The sequence below is a fragment of the Antechinus flavipes genome, chromosome 2 (assembly GCF_016432865.1).
Source record: "Antechinus flavipes isolate AdamAnt ecotype Samford, QLD, Australia chromosome 2, AdamAnt_v2, whole genome shotgun sequence".
Taxonomy (NCBI): Eukaryota; Metazoa; Chordata; class Mammalia; order Dasyuromorphia; family Dasyuridae; genus Antechinus; species Antechinus flavipes.
In genome coordinates, this window is record NC_067399.1 from 148113672 (window position 1) to 148131637 (window position 17966).

Consider the following 17966-nt stretch of genomic DNA (forward strand, 5'->3'; position numbering starts at 1 on the left):
TAGGCAATTCTTTCTTTGCAGAGATGGATGATTGCATTGGTGTGAATTTCCTTACCAGAGGCTTCCCTAAACCAGTGTAATCATAGCTCCATTCCTTAAGCTAGTTTTGATCTTCTGTTGTGCTGTGACTGTTAATGAGATGAAGAGATATGATATGGACCACATGAAAATAGTTCCATGAACTTGGAATGAATGTATTGGACTCAGAAGAATCATGTTTAATGAGTCGTGTTCACATGAAATGTCTTTAATATAAGGCCCTGGGAATCCCTCTGCCCTTGGACTTTTGCTCTTCAACAGAAGGAATCTTTACCAGATTTGCTAATGACAATGCTGGGAAGAGTAGCTAACTTTGGGTGATGTGATCTAAAAATATGTCAACAGGCCAAGTCAAATAAATTGAAAATTAATACGGATAAATATAAAGTCATATACTTGTTTTTAAAAAAATTGTTCACAAGTACAGTATCTAAACTGTAGTCAATTTGCATCAACAGTAGTATGTTTTGGCAGCCAAAAAAACAAAATGCTGACTTAGAATATGTTGAAAGTAATCATAATGAATAAGGTAACAACAGGCCTGTTATACTTTGCCCAGGTCAGTGGTACAGCGGTTAGACTGGGTTCAAATCCAGCTTCAGTCACTGTGACTTCATGGGTAAATCATTTAACATTTGCCTCTGTTTCTTCAACTAAAATGGGGATAGTAATGCTTTCCAAAGTTGTGAGGAACAAATGAGATGTAAATGCGTAAATGGGTTTAGCACAGTGTTTGACATAATATGGTAGGTGCTTAATATGACTGTTTCTTTTTCTACTCAAGATACATCTGGAGAACTGTGCAGTTCTGAGCATCAGTTTAGGAAAGTTAAAAAATATATATATTGACTTAAATAGAGAAAAAATCTTTTATTCTAAAATCCATATTGGGATGAAATACACAAAAGTATTGTTACCCTTGATTCAAGACAAAAATAGAGCTGCACTAAAGAAAGGTAAAGACCAGTAGTGCATCTAAGGAAACAATGTAATGGAAGCATGAAATTATGGAGGCTACTAAAGGCTAACTTAAAGGGAGCCTCTTTTTAAGTATTTCAATACTCTAAATCTTGTAGGAATAGATACTCTCAGGATTTTCTAGGCATTTGGACATTGGAATGCCCAGAAGCTGAACACAATATAAATACATGATTTTGTTTTAAAGAATGAATAATGCAGTAGAGCTATAAGTACATGGACTACAAAGGGAAATTATTCACTCAGTAAAAATATAGTATTTAGCTTTTAAAGGATCATCAAGCCCATAGTAATACATAGTAATAGCGTATAAAATTCTCAAATATGATTCATATAATGCCCAATTACAGAAAATAGTACATTCTGCTCTTCCCTTTCTCTTTTCTCTACTAGTACATTACTTTTACTCTTTTTTTTTTTTTTTTGGTTTTGTTTTCCTCAAAACCCTTAGAACAGTACCACCCTACTTCCAAGCGCTCTTTTTCATAATTAACTTGCTTAATACCCTTTGAAGACAATGGTTCTTTTTTCTCCTCCTATTATAATGTTAGCACTTCAGGTTTTGTGCAATATTGACTATAGTTTCTTAGTACAACAAGTAGATCTTGTTGATTATGATACCCCTGGGACTTTTTTTTTATCAGTGGATTCTTTCTCTTTTTTCTTTTCTTATGGAACAGCAATATTCCACTATGAATATTCCACTTTGTGTTAACTATCTGTTATTAGATTTCATTGTGTTATTTCATCATTAGTTGATCTAACATGATAGAACGTTTTGCTGATGTAGTTACGTGAAAGCTGAGCTGTTTGCCTCAGTTTGAACTATCTTCCACACTAGATCATTCTTATATAATGACAATAAAATTCTTTTTCTTTTTAGCTTATATCCAAAATTCTATTTTCTTTTAAAAAAATATTTTAAATTGTGTTTTGCTTTTTTTGTTTTTACATTACCCTCATTACTCAACATATCTCTGATTCCCCCATCTACGAAATTCTCTCATTTAGCAAAAAATTAAAAAAAAAAAAGAAAAATAGTTTAGCAAAACTAACGAACACACTGAATCTGAAACTAAGTTCAGTGTTGCATTCTAGTAGCCTTTCATTTCTTCAAAGAAGGGAAGGAGGTACATACTCCTATCTCATCTTCAAGACTGTTTGGACATTATAATTATGTACAATTTTCAGTTTTTATGTTTTTGGTATTTTTAAGTTTCATCGTTTTCACTGTATATGTTATTCTGGTTCTATTTACTTTTATCAATTCATAGTAAGTTCCTTTTCTTCTCTGTAGTCTTCATATTCATCATTTTTTAGAGCTTAATAATATTCCATTACATTCATGTTATTTCAATCAATTTGTCTGTCATCTCCATTATAGTTTCTTTAGCTATCACAAAAATAATGAACTATACTCTCTATTCCCCATTTAGCTAGAACTGCTGAGAAAAGTAGGAAGCCAGTCAGTAGAAATCACATCAATGTGCTACAACTATGTGGTCACACCATAAAAAAATGAAAAAAACTACTTCAGATATTTTTCACAACTATAATTAAACAATTATTTCAATCAAAGGATTGAGGCCATTATAAAAATAAAATAGATAATTCCATTTGCAGGAAATTGAAAAGCTTTTTTATGAACAAGTTCAGTACAACTAGAATAAGAAAGAAAGCAAACAGTTCTGAATAAAAACCCTTTGCATCATCTGTCTCTGATAAAGATATTCAAGCTATCTGAGAACTAACACAAACATATAGGGAAAAAAGCTATTTCCCAATGAAAAAGTGGTTAAATTATATGAATAATCAATTCTCAAAGAAATAATTGCAGAATATTTTAACTAAATAATTAGATTAAAATTTAAATAAATGAATCTGGGGGGAAGAGACACTCAGGTTTAAAAAGGCTAAGGTCTCCCACTGCATCCAGGGCCATTTCCAGTCCTCCTGATCTACATCTGGCCACTAGTCCCAAATGATTCTGGAGGAGAAAGTGAAACAACTGACCTTGCCCACTCCTCCCTCACTTAAATCCAATTCACTTTCATGTCATGGCATCAGTTCCCTGATGTCATGGTCCTCTTTGAGAATAAAATACAAACTATAACCTCTGTAAGTAGAACTGCACCATAAACTGGCCTAGTCAGATAGGAAACTCCTTCCTTCCTTCTACATCATACATACCCAACATATCTATAATAGTACTTTTTGTAGTAGCACAGAACTAGAAATAGATGCCCATCAAATAGAGTTTTTAATAGTAATTGTAAAAATAAAATTCAATTATTGCCCTCTAAAAGGAGGGAACTGATTAACAATTGATACCTTCCCTGTGCCCACCCACCAGTAACTTTTCCTCCCAACTGTTCATGCATACAACAGAGAAAAAAGACAAAAGAAAAAAAAAATCTTAGTCTCAACTCTGACAGACTAATCTTCTAGTTACCATCTCTACCTTGCAAAGAGACTGAGGAACCTTTCTGGTCCCCTCTGCTCTGATGTCCACAAAAGGAAAGAAAAAAGTCATTTCAACATCAAGAGTAAAGATTTCCAAAAGACCTTTCTAAAGCCCTACCTATTACTTGTCAAATCAGTTTGCATGTTACTAATTATATGCCTACTTGATAGGAGTGAACCCTATTCATTACAGTGGGTAGAGCAGTATCTTATGTCCTGTACTTTAAATTGTAGAAGTGAAGAAATCAGCTTTGAATCAAAGGAAGAGAAGGGAAGGGAAGGTTTTTACCTTTTACCTCTAAAATGAGGAGGCCTGAACTCAATGATCTGTGGTAACAATCTAGTTCTAACATTATAGAAATCTATGTTTTCCTTCTCTGCTTTTGAGGACAAAGTATTAGAACAAACATTGCCAGGGTAAAGCAGCCAGACACATAGGAGAAGAGGATATTCTGCACATCTATCTTTGATTATCATTCCACCTTCATTAAAAAAAAAAAAAAAAGTTACCTGAATGTAGCAGTAGGAATAGCAACATACAGAAATGTATAGCAATTGAGTCATGAAGAAATTAGAAATAGAATTTTTGTTTTCATGAGGTTAAAAAGAGAATGGACAGGGGACAGTGGGTATAATAGATAAGAATGGTTCTATGCATAGAAAAGGCAAGAGAAGTTCCATGTTGGAACTCTATTGACTGTGGGACTATCACGCCCAACAGAAATGAAAATCTGAGAGCATCTGTGAAGGCAGCCATGCCAGGGAGATTAGAGGTGGTACCTCAGAGTCTATGATAATGTTTTCAATGTGGGATGACCTAATATCCTACTGGGATATAAAATGTGGTCTCCAGAACAATAGGTATGAAAGTGTTGCACACAAAGTGTAAGGAGGGAATGGAAAGATGAAAAAGTTATAAGGTGCTAATGAATCTGTGTAGGAAAGGGTCTCTGAGGCCTAGTGATTTCTAAAACAATTCTTTGCCCTTAGGCTAATAACTTACTATGAGAATGAAGGTTATAATCTCTCTAAATCAGTTTCTTTGACTGGAAAATGGAGATAATATATGTGAAATATCCATCTCACAGGGTTGATGATAGCGATGTGATCTATGTGATATGGGGACTGGCACCAAATGATGGCAGGCCCCTAAAATTGGGGTTCGGTCACATGAAGAATTCACAATGGTCATCTGCTTTGGCAAAAAAATAGATTTATTTAGGGAAGAGGTTACAGACAAAATGAAGGGATACAACAGACACCAGGAATGGTAAACATGATATAGAGTTGGGAGAACATATGAAGGACAAGTTTCTGAAAAAGACATAGCACCCCAAAAGAGTTAGCCAACTATGAGGAGGAGAAGTAAGGTTTGGAAGCATAGAGGACATAGGAGATACTATGTGGTGTGGGGAGAAGGGTAAGAGGAAAGCAAAGCAGAATGCCTGCCATGGCGAACTAACCCAAAGGAGAACAGTAGCCATGGGATGGCCCACAAGTAGATTTTATAGGGAAAATTTAATCTTAGGGATATGACTGGGATTTCTGACAGAGCATTGCAAGGTGAGACTGCTTGAGACCTCTATGGAGGATGGATTTCAGGAGTTATATATAACTTGGATTTCAGACTGCACCATTTTCCCAGAGGGTGGGACCATGAAGCTAAATTGATCTCTTTTAGTGCCTTCTCCCTGATTGCCCCAGGGATCAATTCTTTAGTTTCTCTGTCCAAAATATCATTTCAGATCTCATCAACAGTATATACAAAGGTTTGCAAAGATTTAAATACCATATAAATGTTGCCTAATAACATTTTTTTCTCCACCAACAGGGTTTTTATATGAACCTGATGTTATTTTTCAGTTAGAACAAGGCAAAAAGTCATGGATTCTTAATTTGCCACAACCTAAAGAACAAAAGTTGCCAAAAAATTCAAGTGATTATGAATCAGAAATAACAAAATCACTGAAAGTATAGCTTAGTATTTTGGAGAAAGGGGTTTATTTTCAGTGGTCTCAAGACTTACTGCAAATGTTACTCCCATTAATAACCCAGAATAGAAAGCTAGCTTTCTTTTTTTTCTTAAAATGAATTATTTTTTTTCAATTATGAATTACCATTTACTAAAAGTTCATATTGCCAAATCCTGTTGTCGTCCTTATTCAATCCTTGACTTTCTACTTAAGAGCATTTCTTCCATATATCTTATTTCTCTGTTGAATCTTATCACATTCTGATCATCCAACTTCTTAGTGAGCTAGACTCCTTAATGAGAGGCACTTTGGCATAGTAGATAGAGCTTTGGAATTGTGATCAGAAAGACCTGAATTTACCTGTATGTGCCAAAATGTTTGTAGCAGCCCTGTTTGTAGTGGCTAGAAACTGGAAAATGAATGGATGCCCATCAATTGGAGAATGGCTGGGTAAATTATGGTATATGAATGTTATGGAATATTATTGCTCTGTAAGGAATGACCAGCAGGATGAATACAGAGAGGCTTGGAGAGACTTACATGGACTGATGCTAAGTGAGATGAGCAGAACCAGGAGATCATTATACACTTCGACAACGATATTGTATGAGGATGTATTCTGATGGAAGCTGATTTCTATGACAGAGACCTAACTGAGATTCAATGGATAAATGATGGACAGAAACAGCTACACCCAAAGAAAGAACACTGGGAAACGAATGTGAACTATTTGCATTTTTGATTTTCTTCCCGAGTTATTTTTACCTTCTGAATCCAATTCTCCCTGTGCAACAGGAGAACTGTTCGGTTCTGCAAATATGTATTGTAACTAGGATATACTGCAACATATTTAACATATATAGGACTGCTTGCCATCTTTGGGGGGGTGGAGGGAGGGAGGGGAAAAATCGAAACATAAGCGAGTGCAAGGGATAATGTTGTAAAAAATTACCCTGGCATGGATTCTGTAAATACAAAGTTATTATTAAATAAAATAAAATTTAAATTTAAAAAAAAAAAAAGACCTGAATTTGAATCCTCCCTCAGACACTAGTTTTGGTACTGAGCAAGTCACTTGCTCTAATTTCCTCTGGAGTCAGTAATGTCTAAGTTCCCTTCTGGCTCCAAATCTTTGATTTTTTGGTTCTCTCTAAATTACAAAGCTGTTTTTGAGAAGACACATTGCTCTCCATTTCATTCTCTTTCAATAATAGTATTTTCCTTTCTTCCTATACAAAGAATTGTTATTGGTAGTTTTTCTTGGTTTTAGATTATGAGTCTATTTGAGCCTTAGGAGTCAGCTCGAAAACCAAATATTTCTGAAAAATCAGAATCATCAGAAATAGTAATGGTTCTTTTTTAAAACCTGTTATTGGTGGAGTTCACGTACCTGAATGCATATTGGACAGAAAGAATACTCTAAAGGGGAGAATGGGAAATATTTTACCTCTAAAATTAGGATGCTTGAACTCAATGATTTGTGTAACATTCCATCTCTAACATTATAGGAATCTATATTTTCCTTCTCTGCTTTTGAGGACAAAGTATTAGAACAAACATCGCCAGGGTAAAGCAGCCAGACATTTAGGGGAAGGGGATATTCTGCACATCTATATCTAAATAGATGCTCATAAATTACTCAGCAGAGAAGAGACCTCAGAGATAATCCCTTTGGATGTAAAGAATGAGGAAAACTGTTTAGTTGGAAATTGAATCTTGCTCAACACTAATACATATTGGTGAGAAGCCTTATGTACGTAAAAATTGTGGGAAAACCTTTTTGAACCATTCATTATCTTACTATTCATATGTGAATTCACATTGGAGAAAAGCCATATCAATGTGAGTGTGGAAAAACTTTCTCTAAACTTTCATCTCTTACTGAATATGAGAGAATTCATACTTCTCTCATAGAAGCCTTATGAATTTAATGAATGTGGGCAAGCTTTTAAATATAAAAGTGGCCTTATGAGACATCACTTGATTCATACAAGAGAAAGTCCCTAATGTAGTGAATGAGGGAAACCATTCTTAAATCCCTCATCCCTTGGTGTTCATAAGAGAATTCATACTGGAAAGAGACTCTATGAATGTGATGAATGTGAAAAAAGTTTTTGCTAGACATTCAACAGAGAATTCATATCGAAGAGAAGTCCCATTATTGTGATAAATGTGGGAAAACCTTCTCTAAACATTTATCCCTCACTGAACATGAAAGAATTCATATTGGGGAAAAAAACTTATAAATGCAGTGAATGGAGGAAAGCTTTCTGACATAGAACTGGCATTATGAGGCACAGGATGACTGACAGTAGAAAGTCTCTAAAAAGATAGTAAATATGGAAAATACTTCTTAAATTCTTCATCCCTTACTACTAATGAAAATTTGTCCTGGAAAGTCCTGTGAATGTGGGGAAATCTCTAGATATTCATTTTTCTAAACAAAAGTACCCTAACTGGCGAGACTTACATGAACTGATGCTAAGTGAAATGAGCAGAATCAGGAGATCATTATATACCTCAACAACGATACTGTTTGAGGATGTATTCTGATGGAAGTGGATCTCTTCGATAAAGAGAGCTAATTCAGTTTCAAGTGATCAAGGATGGACAGAAGCAGCTACACCCAAAGAAAGAACACTGGGAAATGAATATAAATTGCTTGCATTTTTGTTTTTCCTCCCGGATTATTTATATCTTCTGAATCCAATTCTCCCTGTGCAACAAGAGAACTGTTCGGTTCTGCACATATATATTGTATCTAGGATATACCTATTCATCATGTAAAGACTGCTTGCCATCTGGGGGAGGGAGTGGAGGCAGGGAGGGGAAAAATTGGAACAGAAGTGAGTGCAAGGGATAATGATGTAAAAAATTACCCTGGCATGGGTTTTATCAATAAAAAGTTATTTTAAAAAATAAAAATAAAAGGACCCTAACTAGAGAGAAACCTTTATAAAATGTGTATAGGAAACTTTTTATAGTAACATTAAAGATGGTCTGCCAGAAAAAAACCTTGAGAATATAATGATCTTTAAAAAAAAAAAAAAAAAAAAGAGAGAATATAATGATCTTGGACAAAACTTCAGTCACTCTTGTTAGTTTGTTAAATCCAAAGAGTCAGAGTATGGATAATAAACCCCCTAAAGGTTTAAAATGGATTTTATCTTAACTCTCATAACTACTTCCTCTTCTGACTAATTTTCATTTTTTCTTTTTCTTTTTTTTGCCATCAAACTTGTTAGGTGTGTACTAAATGAATCTAACCTCAGAAACACCAATACAAAAAACTGACTGATACCACACCTCACATATCAGCTTAAGTCTGTTAATACACAATATACAATTTCTTATATCAATATCAATACACAAATACTTAAGTTGGGGATGTTTGGGAAGATTGAGGACTTAAAGGTTGAAAGGAAATCTATCTCCTCAATATTCTAAAAACATCAATAAAAATAACAATAGATGCAGTAGTATAGAAACTCTGAAAGGAACATGGTTTTCAACATGAGAAAAAACAAAGTTCCAACAAGTTGAATAAGTCATAGATTCAAAGGAGATGAAGTCAAAATGAATAAAAAAGATGATATAATGCTGTCTGCAACCTCAAAAACAAAGCTGAAATTATATTTATTTTAAGATACATCAAAGGGGATTGTAAACATGAAATTGTTAACATTTAGATTTAGGGAACCAAAATGAAATTAGGGTTTCTGGTGGTCAGGGAGTTAAATGATAAGGTCTAGTGGCAGGTTTGGGGTTCAGGGAACCAAATGAAGATGTTTGGCTCCCCTGCAACCCCCTTGGGATTCAGCGCAAGGATAGAGAGTTTTGGGGACTCCCTTCTGGTGGCACAGAGGTTCTCTGTAAAAGAATTTACAGACCCGAAAACCTAGATTGATAAAAGAGTTTATTATGGGGATTGGAAGTAAGGTAAAAATCCTGACAAGCATAAAGTCTGGTTAGGGAAATAGATGAGAATAAAGAGAGGATGGCACTGGAAAGAGTATTCCAGTGGACAGAGGCTCCTTGGCATAGCTGGCATAACATGGCATGTTTGGAGTCAATGCAAAGAGAGGCCTTCAGTTTGGCTCTTTTTATAATGAGAGATTTAGCTGAAGGGGACCTGTGGTTGGAGTCCCAAGTTGGCTTATCACTGGGTTTCAGCTTAAGCTAGAATCTGAATTCACTGAGTTTCAGGACTGAGCCAACCTCACCCAGATAACAAGGGTGAAACTGTTTGTCCCTTGGGGGCAGAGTCCCTCACTGAGGCAGAGTTGAAGGAGATTTTCTCCCTTCAAGCAGTCACCTCCAAATGCATATGGGATAAAAGAGGTGACAATATCCTCAACTGCTTCAAGCTGGCAAGGGTCGTAGAGATTTGGGGGGTTCATGCCTGGAAGGGAGGCAAGAGGTGTGGGGTCTGGGAATGGCAGTAGGGCATCTAACAGGTATTTGTCCCAGTCAGTCATCCCATGTTCTCCTGGCTGAAGGGCAGTTGGGAATCCAAAGTTTGAAGCCTAGAGAAAACAGATCTTGGGAGCAGATTAAAAGTGGAGTGTGATCCAGGGTTGAGATGGCCACATTCAGGAATGGGGCCTTTAGCAGGAAATGCATCAGGTCCCATTTGTGGATTGCAATAAAAATGCTCTTGGCCCATTTAACTATCAAAGAAAAGTAGGAGAAAATCCTAGGAGCAAAAAACTCAAAAAAATGCTCTGAATCCCTTGGGTTAATGGCTATCCCAGGATTAATTTTTAGACCTCTTTGATTAAGAGGCTTTTGATTAAAAACAGCCACTGATCTGTTTGTGAGGCAGGGTCTAAAGATGGGTGTGTCCCAGCTTGTCAAGGCTGTAGATCAAGAGATGAATGCAGTTTAAGCTTTTAGAAATCTCTTAACTGGGCTGCTTTAAAAAAAAAAAAAAGAGTTGGTTCCTCAATCTCACCATAAAATCACCAAAATGGCTAAGATTCTGAATCTTCCCCCAACTATCCCCACTCTTTATGGGGGAGGGGCGGAAGGGGCCAGGGGAAGTGCAAAGTAGCAGTGCTGCCTACCCAGCTTACCAGCCCGAGGTGTTCGGGCTGTCCTGGTGGATCTCCTCCTGCTTGAAAAAGGGGAAACAGAGCCAGACCCCAAATTCCTACCAGAGAACAGGATGCTGGGGGGACCAGTTCAATCCCTGTGGTGTTCGCTGTCATGGTAGAAAGGCAGTTTCTCCAGTACTCCTCCTGTTCGAACTCAGGACAAGGACTGGAGTTTTCTTGGACAGTTTCCTTGGCACCTACAGCACAAACTTTGGGGTTCCCGGCCTAAGTCTGGGAGAGATTTGCTAATTTAACAAGGCACCTCCACTCTGAGTGTCTTCTCAGGAGGCAGAAGTTGTCCTTAGAAGAAAAGAGCTGAGTCTCAAGTTTTTAGTTTAGGTGAGAGAGTTTAAAAAAAAAAAAAAAACAGCTCTTTGTAGCAGCAGATTGGGAGAAATATCAGGGCTCAGAATGGGCTCCTCTAGTTTTGGCCTTAGTACATTAGCCTTGGACCAGTGGAGTCCCAGGTCTCTCATTAGGCTGGGAGTTTTTTCTGCTTTGAAAGAGATAATTCTGCTGGGTGTGTTTCGGCTAGCCGCTTTTGCTTGAGGGCAGAAGTGTTAGTCTGTGCCAGGATTTGAAAGAAAAAAAGAAAGCACTTTTAAGAGAGCACTGAAATGCAAAGAAGGTTCCTTTCAAGGGCTCTAGAGATTTGGTAGTTGGGGGGAGATTGGATTCCTTTCAGCTAATCTAATCAGTGTTCAAATTTTGAGGTTGAGGTATTTTTTCAAGCTAAGTGTCTAAAGTATCAAGAGTCTAAAGATTGTCAAGAGACCGTCTAAAGGTGAGTCTTTAGAGATAGGGGAACAGGTCCCAAGCACCCTATAGCTTTTCATTCTCTATAGACATCCCTAAAAGAGAAGGATATGAAAAAACCTCAATTTTTGTTAATTCGCAAGAGTTTTCTGCATAAGTGTCCTTATGGAAAGACTGCTGAGCATAGAAGCTCCAGACAGCGTCGACCATGTCCCAGGATGTCGAGCTGTTTCCACCTTGCTATAGAAAGGGTGGGGTGGTGGCTTACTGGAAAAAAAAAAATCCTCAAGAACAGTCACCAAATGGGACATCAGAAAGACTGAAATCCTTGACTTCTAGAGAAAAAAAGCTTTTGTGTTCTCCATTCAATAGACTCCTCGCCTGACTCTAGACAGTATCCAGATTCTATAGCCCCTTGTCCTTCTCTAGAGGAGAGCAACAAAATGCTCCTTGAGCTGTAATGCCAGGGAAACTGAGGCAGAACTGTGGCACAACAGAGCAAGGAAGAATTTGTCAGGGACTAGCTATAGAATAGAGAACAAGTCTAGAGAGAGACACCACAGGAATCCCTATAAGGGAATTCTGCAAGCTAGAGAAAAAAGGCAACAGGAAAAACTCTCTTTCCTTTAAAGATGTTCACTGAATTGAAAGCAGTTAAGCAGTTTTCAAATGGTTTCAGTCTCTCCTTCTAATTCCTCATTTCCTGCTGCAGTCAGGGAATGAGAAGAAAAGAGAAAGAAGCTATCTTTACTCTTAACAATTTAATTAAATTTGATTTGGAATTTTATTCCCCAGCCATCATTCCAAAGGTCAGTCTTGCAGCTGCAACCTGGCCAAGGTTGGAGCTTAGAAAATAAACCTTTAATTGCTGGCAGGGACATAGAATGCCAATCCAGAAAAATAGAGAATATGCTAAGAGCAAAAGTTCTTAGGACTGAGAAAATTAGGAGTTAGGATCGAAAGGTTTCCACCTGTAAGGTTGGGTAGGAGAGTAAGAGAAAGGACACAGGCTGCTTTCCCCAGTGTGTTCATTTTGAAAGCTAGGCTATTCATCTCTCCACAAGGACCTAGGGAAAGTTTAAGTAAGTGCTCCAAGGCTAGGAAAAAAACCGAGAGCAGTTTGGAATCCCCTGTCTTTGTAGACATGAGCATGAGCATGCAAAAGCAGAAAAGGTTGTGACGGGAGGCACTGCTCTAAGGCAGGATAGATAGAAATCAGGGAAACCAAGTCCCATTCTAAAATGTATGGGACGAGCATGCTTCCTGAGAGGGCTGCAAGCTGCGGCTCCTTTAAGAGCCAGGCAAAGGGTCTGGGAGGGATGTGGCCCGTTTGTCCAGAATACCGGGTATACTTCTGTTTTAAAAGTTGGTGGAAAACTTTTCTGGAGATTTGAGAAGATAACATTGATTCCCTAATCTCCCCATTGTATAGTACCCTAAAAAGGGGACAGGATAGGAGCATTTAAATGGCAGGTTGCCAAGCCAGATGGGAGAGGTCTGGAAAAGCCTTGAGTTCTGTGCTCCCCATCCATGGGGGAGGGGGAGGAAAGGCCAGAGTGAGAGTGGGGGAGGAAGAGATGCCATCTTACCCAGTGCTTCCCGAATAGCGAGGCTCCTCTGGCGATTCCACCCTGGAACTTGAGAGAGGGGGAGCTCTAACCCCCAAATTTTGCTGGGAGATCAAGACCTGAAGGAGAGACTGCTCACCCCTGTCCAGGGAGTAGCAGCTATGGGTACAGAGATGTTCTCCAAACTCACCCCAACTCAGTGACCTTTCTCTTCGTGGCTACAGCCTGTCCATTAGAGACTCCATTGTAATTAACAGTGGAGTGGGAGAAACATGGTTCCTCTTAAGTTTCTCCAGTTATCTCCCCAGAACAGATCAAAGAGAGTGCTGGCCGGGGACCCCCGAGAGGGATGGGGTTCCTAGAATGGCCATGTGTCTCCTTGATCTGGGAGGGGGTGTTAAAGAGACACCTCCTCTTGTGTTTTGGAGTTCCTGCCTGAGAGCAGGGCTTTCTGGTGAGAGCTTGAAAGGCAAAGGAACATCCTTTGTCTCTGGAGGGGCTAGAGAGAGGGATTTTCCTCAAGCCAAGTATCTCTGCTCAAGGAAGGATTTTTAGAGGTAAAGGTGTTTCTAGATTGTGGAAAGGTAAAAGCTTTTAGCTTTCCCAAATTCTTGCAGCACCTCGGTCTAGATTCGCTACAGAATCAAGAAAGAAAAAAGTCTTTAACCTTGTCCAGAGTTCTGGATTTCCTGGTCCCACGATCTCTAAAAATAGAGTGTGACAAAATGAGGCCTTTTTGCCTGAAAATGCAGGTACTCTTCCCGGGAGAATACTGCCCACAGTCCAAACCCGGTCTGGGTGCCCACTACCTTTAGAGATAGGGTGAGACAAAAAAAGGAACGCAGGTATTCTTCCTGGAAGAATACTACACCAACAGCTCAAAACCCAAATTGGTTCTGAGTGTCCAGAGTTTTGGGGTTTTGTTCAGTTGCCAAATGATGTCTAGTTTTGGGGGTTCTGTTTGGTCAGGGAACCAAATGATGAGGTTTAGATTTAGGGAACTAAAATGAGATTAGGGTTTCTGATGGTCAGGGAGTTAAATGATAAAGTCTAGTGGCAGGTTTGGGGTTCAGGCAACCAAATGGAGAGGTTTGGCTCCCCTGCAACCCCTTGGGATTTGGTGCAAGGATAGGAAATTTTGGGGACTCCCTTTTGGCGGCACAGAGGTTCTGTGTAAAAGAATTTATAGACCCAAAAACCTAGATTGATAAAAAGGGTTTATTATGGGGATTGGAAGTAAGGTTAGAAATAAAGTCTGGTTAGGGAAATAAATGAGGACAAAGAGAGGATGGCACTGGAAAGAGTATTCCAGTGGACAGAGGCTCCTTGGCATAGTTGACATAGCATGGCATCATTGGAGTCAATGCAAAGAGAGGCCTTCATATTTTGATGGAAGTGGATCTCTTCGATAAAGAGAGCTTTAATTGATCAAAGATGGACAGAAGCAGCTACACCCAGAGAAAGAACACTGGAAATGAATATAAACTGTTTGCATTTTTGTTTTTCTTCCTGGGTTATTTATACCTTCTAAATTCAATTCTCCCTGTGCAACAAGAAAACTGTTTGGTTCTGCACACATATATTGTATCTAGGATATACTGTAACCCATTCAACATGTAAAGGACTGCTTGCCATCTGGGGGAAGGGGTGGAGGGAGGGAGGGGAAAAATCGGAACAGAAGTGAATACAAGGGATAATGCTGTAAAAAATTACGCTGGCATGCGTTCTATCAATAAAAAGTTATTAAAAAAAAAAACATTGAAAAAATGAAAGAAAAAAAAAAAAGAGAGGCCTTCAGTTTGGCTCTTTTTGAGAGATTTAGCTGAAGGGGACCTGTGGTTGGAGTCGCAAGTTGGTTTATCACTGAGTTTCAGCTTGAGCTAGAATCTGAATTCACTGAGTTTCAGGACTGAGCCAACCCCAAACAGATAACAAGGGTGAAACTGTTTGTCTCTTGGGGGCAGAGTCCCTCACTGAGGCAGAGTTAAAGGAGATTTTCTCCTTCAAGGATTTTCAGAGTTTTGGGGGTCCCCTTTTCAAAATTACTTAAAGAAGGAACTAAACTAAAACCTAAGTACTTCCAGGAAATGATGACTAGCTTGGAAATATCAATGGAAAACATAAGCAGAACAATAGAGTCCCTCACAAAAAGAATGGTTTTTACTTCAGGACAAAATAGCTGAAACAACCAACAAAAAAATTTGAGGATTACTCAATTAGAAAAGTTCTGGAAGCTTTGCCAGCAAGATGAGGTATCAAGACAACAAGTCATGGAAACAAATTGAAAATTATTAGATTCTTGAAAATCACTGTTATTTCAGGAAAGCCTACCAAAAAATTCTCTATCATACTTAAAATAAAGGTCAGATTTCTGCTCAGAAGCTGACAGGTCCAACACATGGAAAAGGACAAACATAGAGTACATCCTCCAATAAAGTTCTCACTAGACTATGCACTCCTAGAGAGCAGGTTCTGGGTTTTGTTGTTGCTGTTGTTTTGCCCTTTCTTTGTTCCTCAATATTTAATACCAGGCCTGCCATGTGTCAGGCACTTAATGCTAATTGCCTGACTACCCTGTGGCCTTATTTGTGCATTTAGGTTACTCTTGAGTTTTTTAAGTTGCTAAAGTATGGCCTCTAACAGTTCTATCAAAATAGAAAACTTTTGACTATAGAATTGATATTGGATTTCATTTTAGCCATTTAGTATTGATTTTTTTTAGTCAAAGGAATTCATGAAGACATTTTAGCTTTATTATACTCTTCTAAACATCTGTCCTCTTCTCCATGGGAAATGCTCTTGGGATTAGAAAAAATAATCCTATCTAACTTGAATTGTCTGAAAATTGCCAATTGTAATAGAAGAAAAAATCCTTGATTTTTTTTTTTTTTTGGTTTGGGGATTTTTCCTTCCCTATATCAATGGGTTTATAAAACCCATTTTATTTAACCCTTTTTTATCCAACTGTTGTTGGTAGTCAAAACATTCCTGGACTTATTCTCTAAATGTAGGTGCTCCTCAGAATATATATATCTTCTTTTCTGTCTTTTTAAAAAAGATTACTTCTTTCACCCAAGTTGATATGCTGGGGGCACTCATTGGCTTGACTGTATTACTGATCAACCTGGAAGTCTTGACCTTCCTTGTTCCCAGTTTTGGCCAATTTGTTTCTCCGTAGGCAACCTGGCGGCCCCCTGCTCCAGAGAGCTCACCACGTTGCTTCCAGACATTATGTATTCACTAGATTGGCATAGCCCAATGCAGCTTAGAACTCGGAGCTCAAAAATTCTACCACTTTCAACTTTTCCCTGCTGTTTAGTGGGCTGAAATATTATAGCAGTGTGTCTTTAAGGTTTGGACCAGGAATTTCAAGTCCAGTAAGTTTACTCTCAGGTCATATGGAATGACCAAATATCACTGGCTCAAAGTAGCCATCAGCAATTCCTATGGTTGGCAGAGTGCAAAGAATATTCCCTTGACCACTGGTCTCTTCTTTGTTGCTCTTTCAAAATCTAGAAGGTAAGGCTAACTGCAACTGACCTTTTTTGGTTTAGTTTTGATCTTGTATAAAGGGATGATTCTTAAAAGCCAATTATTTCATTCCCAATTATTAAGATTCAGTCACTTATTCTAAATGAGGCCCTAAATAGATTCAGGAGTACCAGTGGATATATCCATATTCTCCACAGAGAGCCACAGTCAATCTTCAAAGGTTCACCATTAGCAGTCATCAGGTCTGTCTCAAGGAGGCTCCTGTGATCAATCCCCTTTATTTTTCATTTCTCTCATATTCACCTCTTCCTTTTTCTTTCCACTGATACCTCCCTTTATCACTTCATGCCTGATCTTTTGCAGCATTAATATAAAATAGTAGCTCACATTTTTATAATACTAAAGTTAACTTAAAATGGTTTTTTGTTTTTGTTTTTTTTTTTTTTTTTTTTTTTTTTACTACAATCCTGTGCTTGTTCAGGAATTATTCCACTGCTTTCATTTTACAAATGAGGAAACAAGTTCTTAAAGGTGACATGTTCTATCTGGAGTCACACTCTAGAATCTAAGATGGCATCTAAAATCAGGTCTCTTGTTTCTATGTCCAACCTACTTTAACTTCATAACCTGGTCTTCCCGTCTTAAAGTTCTCCCATGCAGTTTGCCTTGTACACTGCTGTCATATTGATATCAGCACTCAACCCTGTGTCCAGTTGCTTACAGGATCTTAGAGAGGAATAGAACTTCAGTCTATCTAGTCTAACCAGTAAAGGAACAAGATTTCCTTACCACATTGACCAACATTTGCTTGAAGACCTCCCAAGAAGAAGACTCATTTGGGTCCTGAGGTGGTAAATTCAATTTCTGAAGAGTTTTTATTCTTATGTGTAGGAGAGAGAAGGAAATTCAGAAACAAAGGTAGTGTGGCTATACAATAGCTTCAATTTCTTCTGTAATTATCTCTTACAATATACGTGAAAACGCTTGTTTTATTTGGTGTTTTTTTCCAAAGTTTAGAAAAGAAAAATGGCTATTTTTTTTTAAATACTCTAAAGATGGAGAATGGGAGGGGTCCCCGGAACTCCAGGCTTCTCCTCTTCCCTGGGCAATCCGCGGCCAGGCCCGGCATCAGATGTGGCCTGAGCGTTGACTAACGGTAAGTTCTCCTACTAGTCGTTTCCCCTCTATCTCTGAGTCTCGCTTTCCCCGTCTGTGACTACATTACAGGACGGCACCTGTTGGCAGTGAGGACAGCTCCAGCAACAAACTCAAAGGACGCTGCCAGCAAGTGGAAGTTACCATGGTGACCGAGTATTTCTTCTTTTCCCTCCCCCGCTCCCTCAATTCTTCCCGCCCTTGCCTTTCACCTCTCCTCTAAGGCCACTCCTCTTAGGCAACCAAGCCGCAGTTCTCCTTACCCTTCTATCCCTCTCGGGATCTTCCCTGGAGCTGCCTCTGTCCCGCACCCTCTCCGAGCCTGCGCAGAGACGGAAATCCAAGGCTGCAGAGAAACTATAGTCCCGGGCATGGGCACTTGGACTCAATTTCCCAGAAGACATTTCGACATTGAATGGCTTAACGCCCTTACAACCCTTAGGAAT

General features: G+C 38.5%; 1 long non-coding RNA gene across 1 annotated transcript; it reads right to left on the reverse strand.

The window, feature by feature from the left end:
* Window positions 1-14077: 14077 nt before the first annotated feature.
* LOC127548389 (uncharacterized) lies at window positions 14078-17774 on the reverse strand. Its single transcript, XR_007950367.1, has 2 exons — window positions 17155-17774; window positions 14078-14341 (listed from the first exon to the last, which is right to left on the reverse strand). It is a non-coding gene; the product is annotated as an uncharacterized LOC127548389 (long non-coding RNA).
* Window positions 17775-17966: the final 192 nt, after the last annotated feature.